General features: G+C 46.9%; 1 protein-coding gene across 1 annotated transcript in view; it reads right to left on the bottom strand.

Annotated features, from left to right (window-relative positions):
- The window catches only part of LOC144805981 (uncharacterized), a 955,295-nt gene that overhangs the window by 556,899 nt on the left and 371,767 nt on the right, over window positions 1-26,629 (bottom strand).

The raw sequence follows: 26,629 nt of genomic DNA, 5'->3' as shown, positions 1-26,629 counted from the left end.
TAATAATTAGAAGTCAAAGTGAGCAAAGCTGGCAGTGCACATTCAGGGGTTCTGGTTTAGCTACATTCAGGCATGTTATGTATGTCGTTATGTTAAGTTCATTTCTATAGCGCATGACTCACCCGGGGGCATCTCAGCGCTCGCCTAGAAATTTGGCCCGAGGACTGAAAGTCAGAACAGAGTTAGAACAGGAATGCTTTTAGTTGTTTCCTAAAGGTGCAGTATATGAACATTTTGTTTAGGGACAGCAGTAGTTTATTCAAGTATCTTGGGGCCAGATGCGAAAAAGCTTTTCCACCAGTCTGACTCAAACGTATACGAGGAACCTGTAGAAGGCCTAGAGTACTGGATCTAAGATTTCTGTTCGGTGTATGCAAGGTGAGTTTCTTTTGTAGATATTAAGGGCCTCTGCCATTCAGCGCATTGTAAGTGAGACAACAGATTTTGAAAAAGGATCTCTTCCTTACAGGTAACCAAAGCAGCTCTCTCAGCAAGGGAGCAGAAGGGGAGCCAGCAGGGCGGTTCAGTAACATTCTGGCCGCCGTGTTCTGAATCACTTGTAATTTAGTAAGCAGGGTCTCTCCCACTTCCGCCAACAGAGTATTACCATAGTCTAATTGGCTGATGACCATGGCTTGAACTAAGGTTCTGCGGTGATTAGTGGGCAAGTAGGGAAGAATTTTGCAGAGTAAACGCGTACTATAGTAGCAGGAGCTAGTAGTGACAGCAATGTGGTCTTTCATGGTTAATGACTGATCTAATTTTAGGCCTAGATTTTTACACATGTTTTAGGAACAGGAGCTGGTCCCAATTGTGAGGGCCACCATTCATCAGACCAGCTAGCTAAGGCTTTCCCCGTTAGCATGACCTCGGTTTTGCCAGGATTCAACCTGAGGCAGTTTTGTGTCATCCAGCTAGAGATTACAAGCATTCCGCTGGAGAACCGCAATTTCTCTGCTTCTATCTTTGGGCCAATAGTAAATATAAGCTGAGTATCATCAGCATATGAAATGATCTCAAAACCTAGCTGTTCTACAATTTTTTCCAACAGATATGGCCCTAGCACGATAGTTTGCGTTCTGTCTGACAAAGTTTTGCAACCACTTCAAGGCTGTCCCTTGAATGTCACAGGAAGCTAGTCTCTCCGCGAGCACTAAATGTGAGATGGTATCAAAAGCCACGGAGAGATCAAGAAGGGTCAGTATCCTCCAATGTCTATTTTCTGTCTGAGCGAGTCAGTTACAGTCTCGGTACTGAAGCCCGGTTGAAACCCGGATTGTGATTGATCCAGAATTTCGTTGGACTCCAGGCATAGACTTAGTTGCTTGTTAATTATACTTTCCAGCATCTTGCCCAATAAGGGTAGTAAAGAAATAGGGTGGTAGTTGCTGAGTTCTTGGGGATCCGCAGTCTGTTTCTTCAATATTGGACGTACGAATGCTTCCTTCCATGTTATTGGAATGGTAGAAACTGAAAATTGGGTGTCTAAAGAGATTCTGGGCGCTCATGTACAATTTACACACAATTTGTTATGAACCCACAGTATCCTGACATTTGCTATGTATCGCTGTGCCTTCAGAAAAGGAGAGTGTACACCCAATCCCTCCTATTAAATCAATCAGAAGATTGAATGCAATTTTAACAGTTTCCCGAAGCACAAGCCAAATAACATATAAATTGACAATACAAAAGAATATACAGATTGATCTCCAAATTATTGTGCTTGTCTTGTGTCTATATTCCTTTTCACTTGATCAAAGTCTTCCACTCCCTTATGCCAACGCATTTCGTCGTCATTGGGTGTGTACCCACGACTTCCTCAGGGCTTATGTATCCTGTAAGCTCCAGATTACTGTCCCTCGCTGTTGCAAGAAGTAGGTTGTCTTTCCCAGGGTAAGAGTCCCTTTCATACTTTAAAAACTTTTTTCAATATCCGATTTTTCACCATGTAAATCCGCTGATTAAATCAAACAGTCGGCTTAAAATATTTCTCCGGCTTGTCTCCCAAGGTTCAATTACTCATCTCGTACATTGACATTGCTCCGATTCTATCCGTATATTAGAGAAATGACGAAAATGCGGAACCAATCCTTCCGCCTAGATCCTCAGGTCCCTGCAGTACGGGCAACCTGTAACTCTCCTCGCTCGGCATCTTGTGAAATCACATACTATAGTAGAAGGAGCTAGTAGTGGCAGCAATGTGGTCTTTCATGGTTAATGACTGATCTAATTTTAGGCCTAGATTTTTAACACATTGTTTAGGAACAGGAGCTGGTCCCAATTGTGAGGGCCACCATTCTTCAGACCAGCTAGCTGAGGCTTTCCCCGTTAGCATGACCTCGGATTTTCCAAGATTCAACTGGAGGCAGTTCTGTGTCATCCAGCTAGAGATTACAAGCATTCTGCTGGAGAACCGCAATTTCTCTGCTTCTATCTTTGGGCCAATAGTAAATATAAGCTGAGTATCATCAGCATATGAAATTATCTCAAAACCTAGCTGTTCTACAATTTTTTCTAACAGATATGGCCCTAGCATGATAGTTTGTGTTCTGTCTGACAAAGTTCTGCAACCACTTCAAGGCTGCCCCTTGAATGCCACAGGAAGCTAGTCTCTCCGCGAGCACTAAATGTGAGATGGTATCAAAAGCAGCGGAGAGATCTAGAAGGATTAGTACTACCGATCCTCCAATGTCTATTTTCTGTCTGAGTGAGTCAGTTACAGCGAGCATGGCAGTCTCTGTACTGAAGCCAGGTTGAAACCCGGATTGTGATTGATCCAGAATTTCGTTGGACTCCAGGCATAGACTTAGTTGCTTGTTAATTATACTTTCCAGCAGCTTGCCCAATAAGGGTACCAAAGAAATAGGGTGGTAGTTGCTGAGTTCTCGGGGATCCGCAGTTTGTTTCTTCAATATTGGACGTACGAATGCTTCCTTCCATGTTATTGGAATGGTACCTGATTGTATTGAATAATTATTGATATTTAGAATTGCTGGCACGCACCGATTGGCTAATAGGGCCACTGTCTTTGGAGGACAAAGATCTTGGGGTGAGCCAGATTTTGAGAAGCAGAGAGCATTGGAAACTTCCTCAAGCGTGGTTAACTCGAAACAATCTAAGGTGCTAGCTGCCATTTTTTCTAAGCCCTCTGTTCTAGTAGAGGCTTCAAGGTCTTGAGAGGTGATCGATGAAAAGTTAGCATAAATATTAATTATCTTTTCTTGAAAATAAATTGCTAACGAATTACAAAAATCTTGGGTTTCCATAGGCAATTGCCTACAGACATGAAGAGATACGAAGTCTTTTACTATATTAAAAAGGGCCTTTGGGACGTTACTGGCACTTTCAATTTGGATAATAATAAATAGATGTCTGGCTGATTTTAAATTCAGATTACAGCTAGACAAGAATTGTTTAAACCGTAGTTTGTTTTGTGGGTCTTTACTAACTCGGCAAAGTCTCTTCAATCTCTTGCATTTGGATTTTTCAATCTTTAGCTCCGAAGTGCACCAGGGGGCTGATGGTGGACATTGGGGAGAATCCAAAACTGCCAAAAAGGCGGTATTAAATTCTTCCAAGGTCGTAGGAGCATCCTTATCCTTCTTTGGTGATTCCAGGTGAAAATCCTCATTAAAGGCTTCTACAGAAAGATTTCGCAATGGTCTTGCGCCACTTGTTTTTCCCTGCACTTAAGTCTGAGCTCTTAGGGCATGGCTGTTGGATAGAGAACCTAATCAATGAATGATCGGTCCAAGTGAGAGAGTCTGGGAGGTTACAGGTTAGATGATCAATATTAGAAAAGATTAGGTCTAGCGAGTGGCCAGCTGGATGAGTTGGGCCTGTAACTCTTTGGGTGAGTTCAATCATGTCAAGAGTAGAGAGGAGTTTATTAACCTCAGGGTTCGTATGATTTTCACCATGAAAATTAAAATCCCCCAACAAAAGAAATTTATTTGAGGATAGCACATGTATAGCAATTAGATCTATCAGTTGGTCCGTGAAATTGGTCTTAGTTCCTGGGGGATGGTTTATTAGTGCACCGTTCCAACTATCTGTTGGTGATGTAATAATTTTGAAAATTCCCAGTTCTATACTTTCATGCATGTCACTCAGATCCGTCACGTGAGACATCCTGTGATTCTGGGCAAATCATTCAATATCCCCGTGCCAAACAAAAATGATTGTATCCATCTGTAAAGCAACTGGGGCTCATATAAAGCATTATGATCCCCAATACCTTTGGTTCGAGTGCAAGCTTAATAAAACTCCGAAATAAATGCAGGGGACATTCCTATTCCAACTCTAATGCTAACCCTATGAAGCACCCTACAACTTTAGGACTACTTACACAAAGACGGACTGTAATCCAAGTCACAGAGTTTCAAACCCACTACTACCTGAAGTAAGACTAAAGGAGGTTCTGGCGGTGCCCTACAAAAAGAACCAGTGGAGGCCAAGTTGCGTGAAGTTTGGGTGGTTTCCTAGGGTCAGCTCCAACTGCAGCGGTTTAGGGAACGTGACTCTTCCTCCTTCAAGAGTTTGACATCAGCCGCTGTCCTAGTGGTTTATGATTTCAAACAAGTTTTTATTGGTTGTTTCCAGACAAAATTACATACAGTAAATCATATAAAGACATACAAGGATATATACGGAAGGACAAACATCAACTAGTCATATAAGAAAGTAACAAGTGCAATTGGATCGTAGTTAACATCACTGAGCAGAATGGTACGGTAGAAAATCATAGATACGAACAATACTAATACATTTTGGTAGGAGAGGGCCTGATCCAATCACTTATTACGATCAGTGTGGATGATTAAGTGGCGATAAACAGGCTCAACATTGAAATCCATTGGCTTTGAGTATCTGTGACCTCCCCTTGAAGATTTGACTTTGTCACATCGAGCCCCTCACAACTCCCGATAGGGAAGACCCTAGACATTCATTTCAAGCGTTGTCTCTTCATTGTGCCAGACTCCCTGCTGACAGAAGTCACACTGTCGGAACAGCACCCCCTTCTAATGCCACCTCTGCCAGACTCCCTGCTGACAGCAGTCACACTGTCGGGACAGGACCCCCTTCTAATGCCACCTCTGCCACATTCCCTGCTAACAGCAGTCACACTGTCGAGACGGGACCCCCTTCTACTGCCTTCTCTATCAGACTCCCTGCTGACAGCACAAGTTATCTTGAGTTTAGGGGAGCAATCTCATTTCTCTACAAACAGCAGTCAAATGCCAAAATCCAAATCATTTTTTAAATTCTATTACATATCAAAAAACATGCATTTCTTTTTAACATGTAAAAGCTAGTAATTATTGTGTACATTTTATAGCATCGTGATTGGTTCTAGCTATATATTATGTTTGTGCAATCAATCCTTTTGTTTTTCATTTCTTTTGTGGAACAATCATTTCAAAATTTGACTCCATTAGCCATCTAGAAATTGTTGTCCAAGGATGTAAAATGGTGATTTTGCCTGGCTATTAAACAGTGTGAGGCTCTGTGACTTTTGTTAATGAGCCCGTACTCTTGTGCTCAACCTGAATATCACACAACATGCGGCTCATTGACATTTATAAATGATTCTTCACTCTCCTGAAGAGAAGCCGCGTGCTCACCCTGGCTATCACACAGCATGTGGGCCGGAGACGTTCATTATTAATTTGTATCTGCTGAACAGACACCTTGTGCTCGGCCTGGCAATCACACGGCTGCAGCTCCGTGGCCTTCATTATTGATCCTGAACTCATCTGAAGTGAGGTACGCAACCTGGCTATCACACAGCTGCAGCTCCATGACCTTCATTATTGATCCTGCACTATCGGCATAGTTGGAGCGATCGCGAGGAGTTCACGCGTCAGCTGCTACGATGGGCAAAATCCTTATCGCTCAATGGCTGAGAGGCGTCAATGTGCCACGCTCATCGTAGCAGCTGACGTGTGAACTCCTCGCGATCGCTCCAACTTTGCCGATACCACAGCCCAATACATGATTCGAATCCCAAAGTGAAGTCGTTACAGCCTTTCCTCCACTCTAAATGCCTTATTGACTACCCCAGTATATCCATCACGGCAGGATTGTCATCCTTCACCCTATGGATGGCATCACCGCTTTTACAAGGCATTGTGTAAAAATAGTTACCAGGCAATTATTTCTTTAGTCCTGATGATGATCCTTGTTTGTTAAGAGATAGGGATCGAAACGTCGTTGACATTTTCAAAAACAGTACCATTGTTTAGCAATTTATATGAAGAATGTGGTCACTGTTTTGGCTAGCTTGCTTGAATCTATGATTATTCCAAGCAGCCATTGCTCTTTTGTTGCCTGAAACCCTTTGTGTTGTATGCGTTTTGTTTTGCTTTCTCCTACATTGGATGCAGGATTGCGTTTCTTTTTTACATTGTGTTGTGTTGTTCCTTATGTAAACTATTACTGACCAATTGCAAATTAAAAATTCTTTGTCCGGCTGGGCATTGAATATCTATAGTACCTATTAAGGTCTATATGTTATTGTCTCTTCTGCGCTTCCTATCTAAGGACCACTGTTTCTCTAAAATACTTGTATTACTCTAGCATCCATGACATGCATGTGCGACTGGACGCCATATTGTGCACCTCTGACGTCCATGTTAAGGTGACAGATAGTGAGTACTTAGCGAGAACAATCTCTGACCATAATCCGTTGTTAGTGCGGATACGATGGAGCCGAGAGAGATCACTTTTGCAGACCCGGCGGCTCCGCCCAGAGGCGGTGGAAGATCCAGTCTTTAGCGAAGGGTTGGGGGTGGGCATTGCCCGATATTTTGAGGAGAACGAGGGGACGGCGACATCGGCGGTAATAGAATGGGATGCATTTAAGGTTGTGGTCAGGGGCGTTTGCATTAACAAGGTGGCAGGGGTCTGGAAAACGTTACTGGCAGACCTAGAATCAGCGGAGGGCAGACTGAGGGGAGTGGAGAGGGACAGACCAGGGAGACCCGGGGCAGGCACTGAGGTGCTATAAGCCGAGGAAGCTAATGCGGTGCAGATGAAGAGGTTACGCTCATTCGATTACAAGAAATTAGGACACGGATACACGCGAGGGGGACAAATCGGGCGCTCTGCTGGTGTGGCTAGCCAACCCACTACCAAGGGGTGAACCGATCTTAGGCTTGAGGGCGGCCTCAGGGGAGTTGATGCACACGCAGGTAGGGATTAATGGGTGGTTCCTAGAGTATTATGCCGATTTATACCGCACTCAGCTGGCTGTGTATGCAGAGGGAATTATCTGGAAGGGTGTGCGATGCCGAGTTTGAGCAGGGAGATTCGCGGGGTGGTGAGATCACGGTGGGCGAGATCAGATGCTTGATCAGGCACATGGCCCGCAACAAGACACCTGGGGTGGATGGCCTGCCTATTGAATTTTATTCCAAATACCTGGACTCTCTGGCCCTGCGACTGCAAGTAGCCTATAAGGAGGCGCTCGCAGTGAGAGGCTGCCTGGGACCATTAGGGAGGCGATTATCATTCCCCTCCTGAAGCCGGGTAGGGAAGCAGCGGATGTGAAGGCCTACCGCCCACTTTCAATGTTGGCGACCGACTACAAAATCCTGAGTAGGATCCTGGCGACACGCCTACTCCCCAACATGACGCAGTTAGTGCACCGGGATGAATCGGGGTTTATCCCTAAACGCAGCACGGCTATCAATGTCAGGCACTTATTGTGAATCCTGGAAGACTGCCAGGAGCCGACAGTGAAGGCCTTGATTTTATTGGTGGATATAGAGAAGGCATTTTGATAGCCTGGAATGGCCATTACTTTTTCAGGTAATGCGCAAAGTGGGATTGGGCGAAACGTTTGTGAGGTGGACCCGCATCTTGTATGATTCAGCGACGGCCCGGGTGTGGACAGGGGGGATGGTATCAGTGCCCTGTTCAATGGGACGAGGGACGCGACAGGGCTGCCTGCTATCTCCACTTCTGTTTGCATTGGCAATTGAGCCACTGGCGGTGCAAGTCAGGTCGGGGAAGTATTATGCTGGGATAGAGGTCCGTGGGGGAGTACACTAAATATCGCTTTACGCGGATGACCTATTGATGTTTCTGGCCAAGCCAGGTGAGGTAGGCACAGGGGCGACGGAGCTGTTGCGGACGTTTGGGGAGGTGTCAGGATTATGTGTGAACTGGGAGAAGACTTGCCTTTTTCCTGCACACAGGACAATGGTAGCTCCTGCAGGGCTGGAGAGGCCGAGATGGGAACCTAGTTGCCTACAATACCTGGGAATTAACATCTACCATGAACAGGCGGATCTATTGGAGGGCAATGTGAAAAGAGCGTTATGAGGGATCAAGGGGAGTATGGCGTTCTGGGACACTCTGCCGCTCTTTGTTGCGGGTCGAGTGGCGCTGCTGAAGATGGTAGCGCTGCCTAGACTTTTATATTACTTCAGGACGCTGCCGGTCGAGATCCCGGGCTCTGTGTTCAGGGCACTGCGGTCCACGGTGGGGGGTTTCTGTGGAGAAATGGTAGGCGGCGGGTGGCTCTGGCCACGATGATGAGGCCTAGGGGCGCAGGAGGATGGGCGGTCCCGGATTTTGAAGGGTATTATTTGGCGGCTCATCTGCAGTGGCTTACGCAGGCAGTGGCTAGGGAATTTAGGGGGCCGGATGGACCAGAGGACAGATGGCTACCAAGGCATATTCTCTCATTTGTGGTAATTGGACAACAATTGTGACTCAATTCCTTGACCAGTGAAGAGAAAGCACTCAGAGCAAGATGGAACGGACACCAACGTAGGTGTGGTGTTCCACGCCCGTATGCGCCGGAGATTCCCCTGGGCATGTGCAAGGCCTTCCCACATGAGGGTACTGGTCTGCATTGGCGGAGTGGGAAGATTTAGGACTGCAGATGATTGGGGACTTAAATGAGGAGGAGGCCCTCCTGCCTTTCCAGGCAGTGCAGGACAGCTATGGCCTGCCTAGAGGTGGCTATTTGTTGCATGCAGCTCTGCTGGCTGCGATTCAGAAATACTGGGGAACGGGGCTATTGGAGCCTCAGACGTCCTTGACGTGCCAATATGTGGTAATGGCTGCGGGGACGGTGAAAGCAGTGACATGTCTTTACAAGCAAATGGTGGAGGAAGGACTGCAGCCACTGACACAGCTGCGCGGAAAATGGGAAGCGGACTTGGGAAAGGATATTCCTGAGATGGCATGGACCAGAGTAGTTGAAAGGGCATGGCAAAGTACACTAAATGCCAGGTTTCAGCTCATTAATTTCTACGTTGTACATAGGGCCTACTTAACCTCAGAGCGGATAGCTAAATATTTTCACGTAGACACTGCATGCTGTCCCAAGTGCAACATGAGAACGGCGGATTTCCAACATATGATGTGGAGTTGCCCGCAGCTCGAAACGTATTAGGAGGCGGTGATGGAGGTCTTGTGCGGGGTAACGGACAGACAGGTGGAGTCCGACATGGGGGCGTGTATATTGCACTGGTTTCCACACACAAAGCGCACTAAGATCACAAGCAAGTTTATGGACTGAGGGTTGTTGCTGGCTAAGCGAGAATTGACAAGGCAGTGGAAACCCAGGCAGGGCCCTAGTGTGGAGCGATGGAGGGTGGAGTTTGCGAAATGGGCAGCCAGTGAGAGCATGGTTAGAATCCAACAGGACAGGAGAGTGAATACCGACAAAGCAATGGAAACCGCACAAACATGGGAAGCATTGGTAGCGCTGTTGATGCATTCGGAGGCAGATTCCTACGCAGGCTAACTAGAGGGTTCTCAGGACGCTGTCGGGCCACGAAACATGTAGATAGGTGTGAATAGTCCATGGGCGAGTGGGAGCGAGGGCAGAACTAACGGACCGGGGAGTATGGCTGAAGTGATATCAGAGACCTACATTCCCTAGCACGGAAAGACATTTGGTTATTCTTGTTTATGTTGTTTGGAGCACACCGGTGGGGGGAGTTAAGGCGAAGGGGGAGGGCAGGGTGGGAGAATGCGGGAGGAACTAGGTTGAGGAGTCGTTGCACCATGGGATGACATCAAATGCATATATTGAGGAAGTCCATGATAAATAAGGTGACCAGGATGTAATATAAGGTGTCATAGACTAAAGATATTGATGTTGTCTCCAGTGTGGATACTGAATAATCATGCAATGTATTTTTATTTGTGCCTTCCATTGATCAACATGTGCTATGTAAAAGTGGGTGTGGGTGTTGAAAATCAATAAAAATTGCTTTAAAAAAATAAAAAATCACTGAATCAGTGTCCTCAAAAAACGTTCAAATAAAAAAAACAGACACCGAAAAAGGAACCCTCGCAACATAAACCTGAATTAACTGACATCTATCAACAATTACATCCTACCCCCTCCCGAGGACGTGTCAGATGTCCAGGACCTTACTGATCATTACACTAATTCAATAACAAACATTCTAGACTCTATGGCACCCCTCCAACTAAAAAGAGTATCCACCAAAGACTCCGAGCCTTCCTACAATGTTAATCTAAATGCTAAAAGATGCAATCTAAGATTGAGTTGAAGGGTCATGGAGATTCTCCTCCTCGCTCGAACACCTCCATCACCTGAGATCTCTAAGAATCATTTACAACAAACACATACATAGCTCAAAAGCAAACGTCTTCCGGAAACAGCTAAACAATGCCAGGAATCGATATAAAAATTGTTTGAATTCATTAAAGTGCAATATATCAGGAAACCCAACCTGCTTTCCGGGTCTAATCTGTAGCCTAATGGCTAAAAACGTGCCGCCTTCTTCCTGGGACAGACGAAAAAATTGAAAGTGACTTAAAGACTACATTGGATCTCCCCCTGACACCTTCACATATCAGCCCCAACCTATCCATGTGGCCTGAGCATCCTGCACACACACCCAAACATATTACTGTGTGGATTTCATTCAAATCCTTTGAAGAAATGACCACACTAAAAATCCTGTCACACCACTTCAGAGATACGCTTCCTTCAAATCTCTTCAGTGAGATTAAAACCCCTCTTCTCCCACTCTGGAACCAAATAGTAAATGATGTATTAATTCAAGGCAGTATAGCAGACTGCCTCAAGTCTGGACAGATAACCGCCATTCTTAAAAAACCCACAGCAGAACACACTGATCTACATACCTTCCGCCCGGTCTCTAGCATCCCACCTCTTTCAAAGCTCCTCCATTAACTCAACCGCAAGGCTTATTACTGGATTCAAATGTAATAACCACATCACACCTTATTAGAAATCACTAAACTGGCTCCCTCACGAGGCAAGAAAAACATTTTCAATTGCCTGCATGACACAAAAAGCCACACACTCCAACACCTGATGTACATTGCACAAACATGTTGTCTTCACTGTTGAAACCGCAGAAATTCAAGAAGAAAACTTAGCCTTCTCCGGCATTGCCCAGAGACTCTGAAATTCGCTACCATCTGAAATCCAAATTAACTCTGAACCTGCATCTTAAAATAAAAAACAGAAAGTGCTACTGATGAACAAGTTCTTGCTTTAGCTCTCTTGATACTGTTGTTTTGCGATGGTCATTATTGTTTATTATTGCCTGATTATTGCCTGTCTTTCCTGTGTCTCTGCGGGCGGCTCCTCCATTGGAGGGAAGGAGCGTCACCCCACTTAAATGCCCCCAGAGACTAAAATACCATGATAATGAAGATAGTTTCTGATAGCATATTTGAATGCATTTTACTATCCACCTGGCAATTTCAGAATTGAAAATTGGGTTGCCTTTATGAGGTGGTGAGAAAGCCACAAACGGTTGTTTTGTTTTCCTAAAGTCTTTAGTCCTGTTTATGTAATAAAGTAAAGCTCTTTTGACATCAAGCGTGTGAAGACCTCTTTCTGCTACAGAATCAGGGTTTTGGAAAAATACTGGTAACTCTACTGATTGATTAAGAAGATGGAACTGAGAAATCACCTTTGGAAGAACTGTTGGGTTTGTTCTAAGAACCACTTTGTTGCAATGTATTTGTAAAAATGGTTCTTGTACGGTTAAAGCCGGAATCTCACTTACTCTCCTGAGAGAGGTGATTGCGACAAGGAAAGCTACTTTCCATGTAAGGAATCGTAATTCGTATTTGTGTAAAGGCTTAAACGGGGGACCCATGAGCCTAGTAAGAACATTGTTTAGGTTCCACACTGGAGATGGTGGCAGTCTGGTTGGAATTATTCTTTTAAGGCCTTCCATGAAGGCGTTGATAGCAGGTACCCTAAACAATGACAAATGTTGCCTGTTTTGTAAGTAGGCTGCAAGAGCAGCTAGATGTAATCTGATTGAGGAGTATGCAAGATTTCATCTTTGTAGATGTAGTAAATAGCAAATAATGTTCTGAATTGAAGCATCTAATGGGTCAATTTTGTTGTTATTGTAGTAAATGACACATTTTTTCCATTTAGCTGCATAGCAAGCTCTAGTAGTGGGGCGTCTGGCTTCTTTAATAATATTCATACAGTCCGTGGGAGGTTCAGGTAACCGAACTCTAAGATTTCAGGAGCCAGATTGCTAGATTCAGTTGTGCTGGATCTGGGTGCCTTATCTCTCCATGGTTCTGCGTCAGCAGTTTTGGGGACAGATGTAGTTGTTGGTGTGGAACTATTGAGAGTTCGAGGAGTGTTGTGAACCATGGTTGCCGTGCCCATGTTGGAGCAACCAGGATCATCTTGAGAGACTAATGTATGAGCTTGCGTACTACTAGTGGGATGAGTGGGAGTGGCGGAAAAGCGTATGCAAATCTCCCTGGCCAGTTCATCCATATTGCATTGCCCTTGGACAATGGGTTTGGGAACCTGGCAGCGAAGGTGTGGCATTTTGCGTTCTGAGTGTGTGGCGAACAGATCTATGTCTGGTTGGCCCCACATTTGGAAGAAAGGTTGAAGTCTGACGACTTAACAGATCAGCTATCTGATTGTTTACTCCTGGAAGATGTTCTGCTAGGAGATATATGTTTTGTGTAATGGCCCTGTTGTAATCTACTTACTAGGTTATGTATTCTTAGTGGTACATTCCGACGACCCCCTCTGGACCCTTACCTGTTGGTGTGTTCCACTAGAGTCTGCTTTAGAATGTTGAGCTTCTCCAGGCAGTCCGGAGAGTGGGTGACAGAATAAAGGTTGTTCTTACCTTCTCCTGGTGTCAAGAATCTTCTTTACAACACTGGCGATGAAATTGGCGTAGGGGGCCACCCTGTCACCTCCCCTTTCTGTGCTCTCTCCGTTTGCTGCAAGTTCCAGGTGAATCTGATGTGCCATTGAAAGTATACTCAGGAAGTTTCCTGGTGTGGAGACACACTTGTGTCCCTGATGACAGTGCCTCGTTTATTTTGTGCCAAAGCAAGCGGGCGGTGAGGACTCAAGCGGAAGGTGGGTGTGGCGTGTGGTGTGGTCCTTGCTGTGTCAGAGACTGCATCCCTGGAGGTACACAAATCCTTGGCTCCGCTGGCACTACGTGGGAGTTGGTCGGTCAGTCCTGTGAACCTTGAAGCCCCTGTGTCCGGGGTGAAGGCTGCAGATTCCATGCAGAGTGTCAAGCCCCTTCCTGCACCAGGACCGCCTGCGTTGTTCCACGCTTTGGGGTGAAGGAGGCAGTGACTGGGGGTGGTGATTCTCGCCATTTCAAGTAGAGGCGCCGTTTCTAGCCCTCTGTTCTCTAAGTGCCCTGGCCCGCGTTCCTCAGTGCTGCAGTCCCACTCATCCACCGAGGAATCCCCTCGGTTTCCTACGCCTAGGGCCCTGCCTACACCACTGCCCCACGCTGCACTACTGCCTGCTGAGCGCCGAGATCAGCTCTCCTCAGAGTGTCCAGCCAGTTCCAGTCCAGCAGCGCGTGGAACCACCCTGGGCGGGGGCAGCATGGCAGTCATCCTGTCAGCCGAGAGGCGCTCTTCATTCGCCTCAGAGCAACCTCGTCAGTTTCCTTTTCCGCCAGCGCTTCAAGTCTGAAGGGGATTTCCTGTCAGCGATGGGCAGGCGCCGTTCTGAGACACTGTTCTCCTGGTCTCGTGTGTTTGTTGGGCCTGCGCAGCTGCGTTGCAGGTAAATCCTGCCAGGAAGCCCTGTAAGTGCGGAGGAGGCGCGAGTTCCGGCGCTCCAGCTCCTTCAGGGCCGCCGTACATTTCTCCTCAGTATGCTTCCTGTTCGGGCAGTAATTCAATTGCTGAAGCTTCTATGAGTGGTAACCGGGGATTGAGAGAGCGGTTAATTGTGACCTGCGATACTATTCCTGTGGAAGAAGGAGGCATTGGGGACTGCTTGTTTCAAGTAAGACTGCCGCAAGACTGCTACGTCTCCCAGTCCTATTTGGGCCTCGTTTAGACTGTGTTTGGTGATATTGGGGACTGCCTATTTTCGATGCAAGACTGCCACAAGACTGTCACGTCTCCCATACATATTTGGTCCCCATAACCTTTTAAGCCCTCGGATGAATAACCCCCCCCCTTGAGAAGTTTGCTTGCTATATAACCACCTTTCCTTGTTGCAGCCCATAGTCCTCCTGTAGCTCACCCCTGTTCCCTCTCCCTTACCTGAAATCAAAGAGACTTCCTGTGGTTACATTTTTGCTGTTGTATTTTACCATATTTACTAGGTACATTATTGTACCCTGTATTCAGTTTTCTCCTGTTACTTTCCTGCAGGTATTTTTCCACTCGGGTGGAGGTTTGTGCGTCCTGTGGCACTTTACAAACTATGTGGTAAGTGATACGGTGCATTGTGACTAGTGCAAGTATAAGGAGGTAGTAGTGAAAACCCGGTACATTAGGTACTTTCTGCAGTGCAGTAGAGTCTTTCCCCATTGTGAGCACTCGGTGTCCTTTTGTCAGACTTGTTGTTCCTCTGTACATTTTCATAGCCTTGGGACCTCTTGAGTGCCATTTTCCAGCATTATAGCACCTTGTGAACACATTGTACCGCAGTGCAGGTACCTTTATTATTACACTCTCCAGGGTTCCTGCAAGCACTCTCTTGCCCCACGTACATTGACTTGCATTCAACGTTTGGGTCTTTCCTCTTTCCCCACCTCTGTGCCTCATGCCCAGGCTTTAATTCAACCCCTTCCTGAGCCTCAATCTGCATCTACGGCAAAGCACAGTTTACGCTGTTACTACCTCAATACTCGGTCCCTGGTTAAAAACCAAATAGACATTTTTCTTTTCTTGGAGGAGGTAAAACCCGACATTTTCTTATTAGCTGAAACCTGGCTAACCCTTCACTCCCTCCCCGATGTACTTGTTGCACTGCCCGCAGAATATTATATCTTGACAGCCAACCGTACACCTGGGAGGGCGGGAGGTGGAGTAGCAGCTATAATTCTGAAATCTCTCCATGTCAGGGAATTACCTTCCTTGACTCTTCCGGATACCGAGAACCTAGTGATTAACCTTGACACTGAAAGTGGGTCCCTTATTTTGGTTCTTATTTACCGGCCTCCCCAATATATGGCCAATTATCCATCTCTCCTGGCGGAGCAGCTGGCTTCATACGTAGTCAGCCACTCTAAAATCATCCTCATTGGGGACCTAAATTACTGGTTCGACAGCACAGACATAGACACTCAAGCTGCTGAACTGAAAGACCTGCTTACAGATCTCAATCTAAATCAGCAAATTAATGTACCTACTCACCAGAAAGGCCACAGCTTGGACCAGATTTGGACGCATAATTTATCTTTATCCGACCCAGTTATCAGCCCTTGTATATGGTCGGACCATTTTACTATCTATTTTACACTAGAAACACGTGGAAATGTCAGATCCAAGCCATGCAAGAGCAAAGAATTCCGCAAGTGGAAAACCATGGACCTTCCAGGATTTATTGACGTTTTAAGTAAAACCGTACCACCACCGTACGATGACCTGGACACCAGTGAGAGAGCGCTGTCTAACTGGCTACTCAACGCAGCTGACCTCTCAGCCCCCCTGGTACTGGTCCCTAATATCAGAGGGAATGAAGCTCACAAATGGTTCTCCCAAGAACTGAAAGAACTTAAACTGGGGGTCCGACAGAAGGAACGGAAATGGAGACAAGGTTCTCCTCTCAAGCCAGGATAGTGTACTGTACCGCAAGAAAGGAGTACCAAAAAATCTTGCTCCAACATAAATCCAACTACTTCTCCCAAAAAATGTTAACTTCTTCAAACAAAACTAAAGTTGTTTTTAATATAGTCAATGAGCTCTGTGACGATGACAGGACAGCTCTCTCAATAGTTCCTACCCAGAAGTTGTGTAACTCTCTGAATGAATTTTTCAGAGAAAAGATTGTAACTATAAAACGCAACATTGCTAGCTCTCCTAAATCGTCCCCTTTGGATGATATTTTTAATAACCCTATTACATTAGATACCCTTCCTGCCATAGACCCTAAAATCTTTTCCACTCTCTTGGCACGGGTCAAGTCTGGTTCACCCGATGACATTTGCCCACCCCACATTTTCGCAGAGATTGGGCACTCTATTCCTCATGGGATCCTCCCTTTGCTCAACGACTCTCTTGACCAGGGAAAGGTCCCCGCAGGGTTCAAACATGCTCTATTGATTCCCCTGATCAAAAAACCCGGTCTTGATCCTCTTGATCCTTCTAACTATCGTCCGATATCCTTGTTGCCATTCCTTTCCAAAATCCTGGAGGCACATGTTGCTAGTTGTCTCTCTCACTTCATTGAATCTACTGGATACCTGGAGTTTAATCAAGCTGGGTTTCGACCGGGGCACTCAACCGAGATGGTGACACTGGCGGTCCAGAATGTACTAAGATGCAATGCAGACAAGGACATTCCCCAAGCACTGGTACTTCTTGACCTGTCGGCCGCATTCGACACGGTCGACCATACTATCTTGGTCGACCGTGTCGAACAGGCTGGCCTGAGAGGCTCGGCACTTAGATGGCTGAAGTCATTTATCTCGGAACGCACCCAGGCAGTGAGATTAGGAACCTTTACAGCCCCTAAAATCAAAAATGAATGTGGAGTCCCTCAGGGCTCGTCTCTGTCCCCACTTTTATTTAATTTGTATTTACGACCCTTGCTATTCTCATTAAAAAAGTTCAGAGCCTTAATTTTTAACTACGCAGATGATCTGCAATTGATCTTCTGTTTAGACACACCTGGCGCGGTCACCGAATTTCGGGAGACCATGGTTCACATTCAGAGATGGATGGGCCTAAATCACTTAAAACTCAACCCAGGCAAAACTGAATTGATTTTGCCTGGGAAGAGTGCACTGTACTGGGGACCACATTTCTGGCCTCCAGAAATGGGTGACCCCCCGGCTAAGTCCCAAACAGTTAAGAGCCTTGGAATTTCTTTTAATGAAGATCTATCGCTCAAAAATCAGGTAGGGACTGTGGTATCTGCAAGTTTCTTTCAACTTCGCAAGATTAAGAAGATCGCCCACCTTTTAACCCACCCTGCTCTGATTCAGGTCATTATCGCTCTTGTGTTGTCCCGTCTGGACTATTCCAACAGTCTGTACTTGGGTCTTCCAGCGGGGCAGCTCAAGAGACTTCAACTGGTCCAAAACCAAGCGGCCAGATTGATCTGCAAGATCCCTAAGTGGCAGTCCATTAGACCAGGACTGGCCAGTCTCCACTGGTTGCCAGTAGCGCAGAGAGCAGCTTTTAAAGCAGGATGCATTATCTTCAGGGCTCTACAAGGTAAGGGTCCCGGATTTATTAGCAGCCTGCTTGTTAGTTACACTCCCTCTCGCGCTCTCCGCTCAGGTCAAAAGAACCTGTTAGTGGTGCCGCGAATCAGGAAACAACGCCAAGGAGGTGGATCTTTCCATTTTTTGGCCCCCTCCCTGTGGAACTCTTTGCCATTGCCGTTAAGGCTCCATGAAGATCTGTTAGCCTTTAGACAGGCTTTTAAAACTTGGCTCTTCAAGCAAGCTTACCCTTAGTTAATCCCGTTTCCTTTTTTTCTGTTACATGTTATGTTGTGCCAGTTTTCCACAGCGCCATGAAGCCTATGGGCGTACGTGCGCTTAATAAATTTAATTTAACATAACATAACATTTATTAAGGCTTATTTCGAAGTAACTTGTGTGAGATTCCTGAACCCAGTTACATCTACACTTCCCGGCCCCCTGCTTCAAGGTAATCGTAGTAAAGCAAGGTAGTCCGGTCTCATGGCAGCTTCATCCATGAACCCCTCCCCCTACTTTTTAAATGAAATTGGGAATCCAGAGATTCACTGGAAAGACTGGGTCAACCTATTTGACTCCTACCTCATTGCTATAGGGGGGAAAAAAATTGGCGTTGCGTAACAGCATGTGTTACTCCATAATCTGGGAGTTCAGGGAAGGAAAATTTATGACACCCTTCCTAATCCCGAATTAGAGGATGATGAGTTGGATTTAGACGTGTTTAGGATTACCATGTTGAAACTTGAGACCCACTTCGGGGACAAAGTTAATGTGGTCCTAGAGTTTTTCTCAAGAGTGCAGGGTAAGCATGAGTCAGTCACAAATTACGTAGCCGCACTCCGGGGTCTTACTCAGTTATGCGAATTTGGAGATTTGAATGACTCACTTATTAGAGATCAGCTGGTGAGGTGCACACACGACCCGCGAATAAAAGAGAAATTGCTTGCTAAAAATCCCTCATTGAGAGAGGCCATTGCTACGGCTCAGTCCATCGAACACACTGCGAAGTGTATTCTGGAAATTAATCTACCTAAGGAACCTGTGAGTGGGGTGAACAAAATTCAGAGTATTGATCTAGAGGATTATAGAGATGGGAAAGTTCTCAAGATCTGGTCTAAGGATATCAAAGGTGAGAAACCTATCAGCGTTACGGAAGGGTTGAAGTGTTTCAGATGCTGGAGCAGCAATCACCTTGCAAACAGCGTTCATTGCAACGACGAAATTCCACCTGCATTAAGTGCAATAAAAAGGGCCACTTTGCTAGAGTGTGCAAAGAAGGGGAGATGAATCAGGTAAAGGTGGTACACAATGAAGAGGAACAGACTCCCAAGTTTGTGTTCTAAGGATTGGTAGGTCATCTTCTGTTTAGCTGTAAGACCAGGAGTACAGGCAACTCCGTTCTTTTGGTGCGTAAATTTCCTTTGTGCTCGGCACCATGGGGCACGCGCACTGTGGTAATTGGGCCGGCGACATGACATATGTACAAATTTGCAGTTTTGTAAATGCATGTGTAACCCATTTACCTTTCCTTCCTCAGGTCCATGTTTAATGCATTATATTCTTATAGTTGGTGCATAGGTACCCTTCTGCGACATTGTAATATGCTCCTTACCCCCTGTTTTCGATGATACCTCACCAGTCTTTCCCTTCCCCCCCTGCCGTCCCCCCCCTTCCTTTTTTCCCTTTAGTAGCGAAGGTAGATGTGTTGTAATCTGCTTATAATATGCTTACTAGGTTATGTATTCTTAGTGATACATTCCGACGACCCCCTCAGGACCCTTACCTGTTGGTGTGTTCCACTGGAGTCTGCTTTAGAATGTTGAGCTTCTCCAGGCAGTCCGGAGAGTGGGTGACAGAATAAAGGTTGTTCTTACCTTCTCCTTGTGTCAAGAATCTTCTTTACAACAGGCCCATCTCCATATACTTTGCGCTAGGTGAGACAGCTGCAAAGAATGTGTTCCTCCTTGCTTTTGTATGTAGTACATTGCTGTCATATTGTCCATCCGGACTAAGGCAGCCTTGTTGAGAAGATGTACTTGGAACTAGAAATATTGCCAGTGGTTCTAGGTGATTGATGTGGAGCGCTTTTTGTTGAGTGGTTCACTTGCCCTGAATTGTGTGATTTAGGAGATGGGCTTCCCAGCTGGTGAGTGATGTGTCTGTTGTTAGCACTATTTGTGAAACTGGCTCTAGGAACGGCCGTCCTTTGGAAAGGTTTTTTGTGTTCCACCACTGCAGAGAGCGATGTGTTTGGTTGTCTACCAACATCAGATCTGTAAGTTGTCCCTGAGCCTGATTCCACTGTCATGCCAAACATGCTTGCAAAGGGCGCATCTGAAGTCTTTCGTGAGGTACGATGAAAATGCAAGAGGCCATCATCCCTATTAGTTTCATAAACACTTGTGCTTAGAGAGAGTGTTGAGGCTGAAACTTGGTGATGAGGGTTTGCATGCTGGCTATCCTGGCTGGATTGGGGTATGCTAGAGCTTTGCAAGTGTCTATTGTAGCTCCTAGATACTGATGTACGTAGGAGGGTTGAAGGTGTGACTTGGTCTAGTTTAGTGTGATCCCTAAGTCGTGTAATAGCTGGATCATTGGATAAGTGTGATGAACACACTGACGTATGACTTGGCTTTTAAGAGCCAGTCATCCAGGTATGGAAATGCGTGGATTTGCCGCCTTCTTAAGTGCGCTGCTACTACTGCAAGGCACTTTGTGAATACCCTGAGTGCTGTGGTCACCCCAAATGGATGGACCTTGAACTGATAATGCTGGCCGTCCACTGTGAATCTTAGGTATTTCCTGTGAGCAGGCTGAATGGGAATTTGGAAGTAGGAGTCCTTGAGATCTAGTGTGGCAAGGAAGTCTCCTCTTTGAAGCAGTGGAAGGATCTGCGGAAGAGTGATCATGTGAAAACTATCTGATTGAATGTAGAAATTGAGAGTTCTGAGGTCTAGTATTGGTCTTAGAGTCCCGTCTTTTTTGGGGATTAGGAAATACAGGTGTTGTATGGGAACTGGTTCTATTGCGTGCTTTTGAAGCAGTGAAAGAACTTCTTGTTTGAGGAGTGTTAGATGTTCCCCGGACATTGGACGCTGTTTGGGTGGTAAGTTGAGGGGAGTAGCATGAAGTTCCAGGTAGTAACCATACTGGATAATATGTCTTAGCCACTTGTCCATAGTAATGGAATTCCAGAAAGGTAGGAACTGTGATAGTCTCCCTCTGACCCGAGTGGAATGGGCTGGAGGGAGTGGAGGGAAGTCACTGCTTACTGGCGGAGGAGGTGCGAGTGTTGTTGTTACCTCGACCTCTCCCTTTGTTGTTACTTTCCCTGTATCCACCTCTAAAATATCCCCTACTGGGAGATGTTTGTGTGGTGTTTTTGTATGTAGAGGAAGTAGTGTCTGTACCAATGTTCTTGGATTATCCTCTGTAGAAGGAGCGGTGAAAGGAACCACATGTGGATGGAGACTGTAATGCTCCCATGGACTTAGCAGTCTTCGTGTCCTTTTTAATTTTTTCCAGAGTGGTATCTACAGCCGGTCCAAAAAGTCGTTGCTGATTGAACACCTGGTTGCACATTTCTGGCTTCAAACAGGAGGTACAAACAACTATCCTCAACCAAGCATGTTGTCTGAGTAACACGCTAGTGTTAAATGCCCTAGAGGCGGTCTCTGCTGCATCAAGGGCACACTTGATTGATGCATTGGTTATTAATTTACCCTCTTGGATGAGATCATTGGCCTTGGTCTTGTATTGATCTGGTAAATGTTGCAATAGGGTTTCTAGTTGGTCATAGTGAGCCCAATCATACCTAGCAAGTAATGCTTGTGTGTTGGCTATCCACCAGGGATTAGCTGCTTGAGCAGCAACTCGTTTGCCGGAAGCATCTAATAATTTATACTTCTTGTCCGGAGGTGGTGCCTCACCAGAGGTCTGAGAATTAGCCCGTTTTCTAGCGTTAGCTACCACCAGGGAATCTTAAGGGAGTTGACTTTTGATATAGGCGGGATCATTGAGAAGTTTATATATTTTGTCAATTCTCAGATTGAGAATTCTAGCCCTAACAGGGTCTTTAAATATGTCAGGGGCATGTTTAATGACACCTTTTAACATTGGCAGGGTTTGTACATTCTTTAGTGACTGCTCTAAAGTGTCTGAATGCATTGAAACACCTTGGTATGTTAGCTGCCCTATTTACCAACTGACTAAAACCAATATTGTCATCTAGGGGAGATGGCTTTGTTGGGTATGCCTGTGGATCAGGGAGGTCTGGAGGGTCGACGGGTCGTCATAATCGTCCCAGTCGTCCTGTGGTACGTCTGTGTTGGTATCAGGGTCTGTAAACGGGTCATTGTTGCCTCCCCCATCCCCTAAATCATCATCGACCTGTGGTAATCGTGAGTTTGGTGGAAGTATAGGAGAGTGTGGAGGAGAGATAGGACAGTTTTTTTTCTTAACAGGCACTGCAGGAATGCCTTGTGTATCCAGTTTCCTCTTCTTGTGTGGAACAGTAGACACATGTCCGGTTTTAGGGTCTATGTGGAGTGTTTTTTTATTTGGATCGATAGGATCCGGTAGAAAAAGTTCTTCCTCTTCGGTAGATGCTTTCGGTGACGATCTTTTCGGGTCCAAGCTAGGTTTGGATTTCTGCTCCGGAGCCTTGGAAGATGTTTTTGGATCCTTCGGCTTCGATGTGGAGGCGGAAATCTTTTTCGGTTCCGAATGTGTTCGGATCAGATGACTTTTCTTTCGGCGCCGGGTGGTCGATGCTGATTTCTTTCTGGGAGTAGGCTGTGCTCCAGACTTCGGTGTTGATGGAGCCTGTGGGACACTTACATGCGGCTTCCTCGGTCACGAGCTGCCTGAAGGCGTGTCCTTGGTCTTTGGAACCGAGCCCGGGGGTGGGGCTTCTGAACATTGTTTTCGGTCACGGCTGGGGCCAACAGGCGAAGTCTTGACCAGGGCCTTCTTTTTTGCAGGTGGGGTTGGGGTTGCGGCAGTGGTACTCACTCGTTGATCTGGAAGGATGGGGTGGTCTGAGTCCGAGTCGTCTGCTTCGGACACGATTTCCAGTTCCTCAGAATCTTCCTCCGGGATATCGGGCCTTCATCAAAGATGTCCACCGGTACCAGAGCTGCTTGCTGCGCCATGATGTGTCGTCGGGCGCGGCGATCACGGATGGTATTTTTGGATCACAAGGAGGCGCAGTCCTGGCAATTATTCTCGTTGTGCTCTGTCGAGAGACCCAGATTACAGACCTTGCGGTGGTCACTGTGTGGAGTCCTTTCCATGAGCCGTAGGCCTGAATGGCGTCGCTAGGCCCAGCGGCCCGGAATGGGATATTTGAGGAGCGTGTCGAAGGTCACGCGATCGAGAAACAATACCGTCTAATTTTATGATGGTTTGCGCGTCGAAAAGGTTTGGAGATATATTGCCGAACCGGAGCGCAGAAGTTACATCCGAACACGATGGCGGAAGAAAACAATCTGAGGATGGAGTCGATGCCCATGCACACTATCGTCCAAGGGAGGGGTCACCTATCTCGTGACTACAAAAGACTTCTTCAAAGACAACAAGGTGCAAGCATCCAAACCCAACACCAGATGGCGATCTATGCACAGAGTGTGAATTCTGCAGCTCATATGCCTCGAACAGAGGGTTTCAGTTGCAGTAACTTGGTGCAGAACAAAGTGAAGAGTCGACATGGCACACATCCTTGTGTGCCATGCCCACAAGCCACTGCCCGGGCATACATCAGCACCCCTCTAGCTGGGTGCCCTATGCCAGTGGTGAGTGTACAGGTGCATGAGCCCTATATCCCTACAGTGCCCAAGTCTATTCCTGGGCATCGTAAGTGCAGTGCTGCCATTAAGAATATATGGTGCTGGGAGCTTGTCATTACGAACTCCACAGCACCATAATGGCTACACTGAAGACTGGGAAGTTTGATATCAAACTTCTCAGCACATTAAACCCACACTGATGCCAGTGTGGTATTTAATGTAAAATGTACAACAGAGGGCATCTTAGAGATGCCCCCTGAAACTCAACCAACTCCTAGGGACCTGACTGAGTGGCTGCTTAGGCTGCCATCACCAGACATGTTTCTGGACGCTTGGGTCGAGAGCTTGCTGCTCTCGGGGGCCTGAAACAATGCACATCCTGGGAAGAGGTGCCAAGCCTCCTCCCCAGGATAGGCAGGGTTCGCGAAGGGGAAGCTTCAAAGGCATGCCACCTTTGTCAGACTCTCCAGACCATTTGCCGCTTTCAGCAATGGGTCCCCACTGGTTCTACCCCCCCACTTTGGGCGGGAGAACTGGCGGGAAAAACAAGTGCAGAAGAGAGGTGTGCCCACCTCTGCCAACTCCACCCCTAAGGTGGGGGAGGCGAGGTGAAGCACAACCATCTTGAGGATGGGGGGACCCAGCCAACCAGGGACAGGCTCCTGCCCCCCTCCCACTGAATTGTGACAGAATTGGGGGTGTACCCACCCCAGGGAAGGGACCCATTGGTCCCTGCCCTTTACCTACCTATAACGCCCCTAAATTTAGTATTTATTGACAGCCTGAACCTTCCTTCCTCAGATCCAGCAACAAGAAAAGAAGATAAGAAGGACGAGAAGCCGTGCAGAGATAGGAGGACGATGCCCACTGACTTGGCCCCAGCCCTACAGGCCTTTCTCCCCTTGAACCTGCTCCTGTGAAACCCCGGCCTTTCCAGCAGCCAGCAGCCTCACAAACCCCAGAGGACCCGCCTGCCTTCACTTTCAAGCCTTGTGTGCCCAACCCAGCGGTGCCTAACCAACCTTCAAGATCCCAACTTACCACTAGAAGTGGTGGTCGCTCCTGGAAGATCCTTGCCCACAAGCATGCAGTGTTTCTTTGTCCTGGAGAATCTCCATTGAAATCAACAGGGCACCCGACCTCAAAACAGCCCCTGCGCCCGGCCGCCCTAGTGCCGCTGAGGGTGCACCTTTGGTCCCGAACTTGCCCTGAGCTAATCCCTACGAGCTTTGCTCCAAAAATCCTGTGGCCTGCTTGCCAGCCGCCACCAAACGAAGCCCCCTATCCTCCATAGGATAACATTGGGCCTCACTCTGCAACCGGCCGTCCTAGTGCCATTGAGGGTGCAACAACAGTGCATCACTGACCCTGGGAGACCCCCTGAGCCTGACCCCAGAACCCTAACTCCCACAGTCAATTACTTACCTGAAAACCGTTAACCTGTTTTCCCTCTATAGGATAACATGGACACTTTTCTCCAAAATGTTTCGAAGTGTGGAGTTTTGAAATCTAAAAATATTTTTTTAAACTGCACAAATCACCAAAACGTGTTTACTAATTATTGTAAATAATTATGGAACTTTGGACCAAATATTTTTGTCAAGAGGATCTGTCAGGGTCGAGACCTGCCAGCTACGGTCTCACTCAATTGCGATGTTGAGAACAGAAGTGAGGGGATGAGAGAGAGGATCATGGCGGCCGCTAGGTGAACGGCCGTAGCCGCCTCTCCTCCATGGGGTAGTGAGCGTTTCTGCTGTAATGTTTAAAAAAAAAAAAATGTAGATTGGTAGACCCATTGCTTTTTGCGAGTGATCTTTAAACTCTAAATCTAAATCTAATTTTCGGAACGTACCGAGCAGCAGCAGCGAGGAAGTGGCGAGGTCGGAGATATGCCCCCAGATCCCGGCGTGTTTCCCGAGTTTCCTGCGGTGTGCCGTTTGAGGCGAGAGGACGGCGTCTGGACGAACCGGAGCTGGCTGTGGGAGGAGGCGGCCAAGCAGAGGAAGAGGCGCGACTTCGCCCTGTTGGCGTTCCGGGTCAGTGGAGGCAGAGCCAACGGCAGCATCTTCGACGCAGAGGCGGCGTGGGAGGCATCAGCATTGGCATCGGCAGAAACCGCAAGTAGTTCAAAGCGCTGGTTTCGCCGGTGTGCAGCTCCACGGAAGGAGGGTTGCGAGGAGGCTGGTAGAAAGCCTGGGGGGGGTTTTGCGCATGTAAGTGCGTGTGGCGATTCTTTCCCGGGCTGCTCACAGCATAGCACTAACATTTTCCTCGACACCCCGGTAAGCTGCATGGAAGTTGAGGGGAGAGGAGACAAGGGTACGGGCGGTAAAGGAGGAAGGGAAAGTACTGGCCAAGAGGAGAATCAAAACACTATAAAAATAAACAGATATACGCTGAGAGCCAGGACAGTGTTTATTGGAGATAAGGAAAAACCTGTTTACCCCCCACGAGTTTCACCCCCTATTTTGGAAGTAAGGGAACATTCAAAGAGGGGGAAAGCAAAACAGAAAACCTCTGAAGAGTATTTAAGCGCGAAAAATATTAAAAGTCGGGGGAAAAATAAGGTGGTGAAACCAGCAGAGGCCGGTATTAAAGTCACCCCCTCACTTAAATCCTATTACAAAGTAATGTCTAACATCACCACTACTTCTATCCTACCTACCTCTATTTCCGCCCCCGTAGTTAGTGTTATTACTCCGAGCACTCAGCCCGCTCAGGACGCGCAGCATTTACAGCTTGCTCAGCCTGCCCAGTGTACTAAGGACACCCAGTCCCTGCCTTCACCCCTGCAGATCTCGCATCCCGTCCTAGTTACCCAGGAATCAAGCGGCACGCTCGCACCAATACAGGGAGGAGTGGTGGGGGGCAGAGCAGATAACCTTATGGATCAAGAGGCTGTGGTGACAGTGCATCCGGATATCGGTTTGACCAATCGATTTTCTGCGCTAGAGACGGATGGGTTAAGTAATATGGTCTTAAGTGCAATGGACAGTAATACGCCGCTATCTGCCCCTACAACCTCCCTAGGCCAAACAGGCAAAGGGCTGGCTATGGATAATACTGCTAAACCCGAGGCAACAACGGGCACACTGGCCGATATATTATTGGCCATGAAGGACGAAATAACCAGTAGATTTACAGTTTCGGAAACTAACCAAGCTGAGCTGGCTAATAGATTTTTAG

This window comes from Lissotriton helveticus (assembly GCF_964261635.1).
Source record: "Lissotriton helveticus chromosome 1_1 unlocalized genomic scaffold, aLisHel1.1 SUPER_1_unloc_38, whole genome shotgun sequence".
Lineage (NCBI taxonomy): Eukaryota > Metazoa > Chordata > Amphibia > Caudata > Salamandridae > Lissotriton > Lissotriton helveticus.
Note: the sequence above shows the minus strand (reverse complement) of the source record. Positions and strands in the feature narration are given on the sequence as shown.